Below are 1,159 nucleotides of genomic sequence, written 5' to 3' on the forward strand. Positions count from 1 at the left end.
AGCAAACTTAAAAATTTGTCATTACCATTTTAGCTGGGAGACCAAACTAATAGTTTGGTAACCCACTAAAATAAACATTAAAAATTGAAAGGAGAAAATAAACAGCTTTGCAAGTTTAACTCAGTGTCTATTGAACAAGAGAGGTACGAAATTTAAGAAGCGACTTGTTAGAATCTACACGTCTGTGATGAGACATAAAGAAGAATAGCAAGAATCTACTCTACCAAAAGAACTGGTGATTGCATACATTACAAGTGTTCTATGAAGAGAACATAAGATTGCTGCATAATTCAACATGAATGTGAAAAGACATTAAACATTGTATAAGGTAAATGAAGGTTTTTGTAAACAAACCCCATAAAATTCAACAAGACTTTGAACAAACTCCTTCAAGAAATCCTGGATAAACCCCCTACACCCAAATATGAGTCCACAAACAATAACTTCCTACTTGAGTGGGCCATGGTATCCGGATCCTAATTTGAATGACTTCACCAAGTGGTGCTATTAAGTTAGACATAGCTTGGGCCAACACTGGCTGAAACCTACCAGAGTGTGTGTGTGTGTGTGTGTGTGTGTGTAAAGAGGGGTATATACATAGAAATGCAGATATAAAGATGCATGACAATGAATAAATGGCCACGTGAATATATACTTAACATATAACACATACGTTTATAAATAGCAACTTCCTTGTATGGTATTTCTCAGTCACTCTACCCTGACAGCTACAGGCTTGCCTTCCTGTTCAGGCCTCAATATAAAGACAAGAGAAATTAATTAAAAAGGGTTTCCTTGTGTGGTATTTCTCAGACAATCCACTTGGAGAGCAGTGGACAAACAAACGATTAGAAATGAAAGTAAAATATGTACACCTGCATATTTATATCGAATTATTTTATATTGAAAGCTCAAATTTTTATTGTTAATCTGAACATATTGTAAGGTGTGGCTGAGAGCTTATTTTCTGTGCAGGATGTGCATGTGTGTGTAAACATAAGCACACATAAGCATATGTAGCTGTAGAAACTCTGCCAAATTTAGATTGGAGCCTGGTGTTGCCATCCGGTTTCACCAGTCCTCAGTCAAGTCGTCCAACCCATGCTAGCATGGAAAGCGGACGTTAAACGATGATGATGATAATATATATATATATATA

The 1,159-nt window shown here is 36.1% G+C and overlaps 1 protein-coding gene across 9 annotated transcripts in view; it reads right to left on the minus strand.

Annotated features, from left to right (window-relative positions):
- Positions 1–1,159, minus strand: part of LOC106869538 (tyrosine-protein phosphatase non-receptor type 4) — a 385,426-nt gene that overhangs the window by 64,526 nt on the left and 319,741 nt on the right. The window lies entirely within an intron of this gene.

This window comes from Octopus bimaculoides, chromosome 10 (genome assembly GCF_001194135.2).
Source record: "Octopus bimaculoides isolate UCB-OBI-ISO-001 chromosome 10, ASM119413v2, whole genome shotgun sequence".
NCBI lineage: Eukaryota > Metazoa > Mollusca > Cephalopoda > Octopoda > Octopodidae > Octopus > Octopus bimaculoides.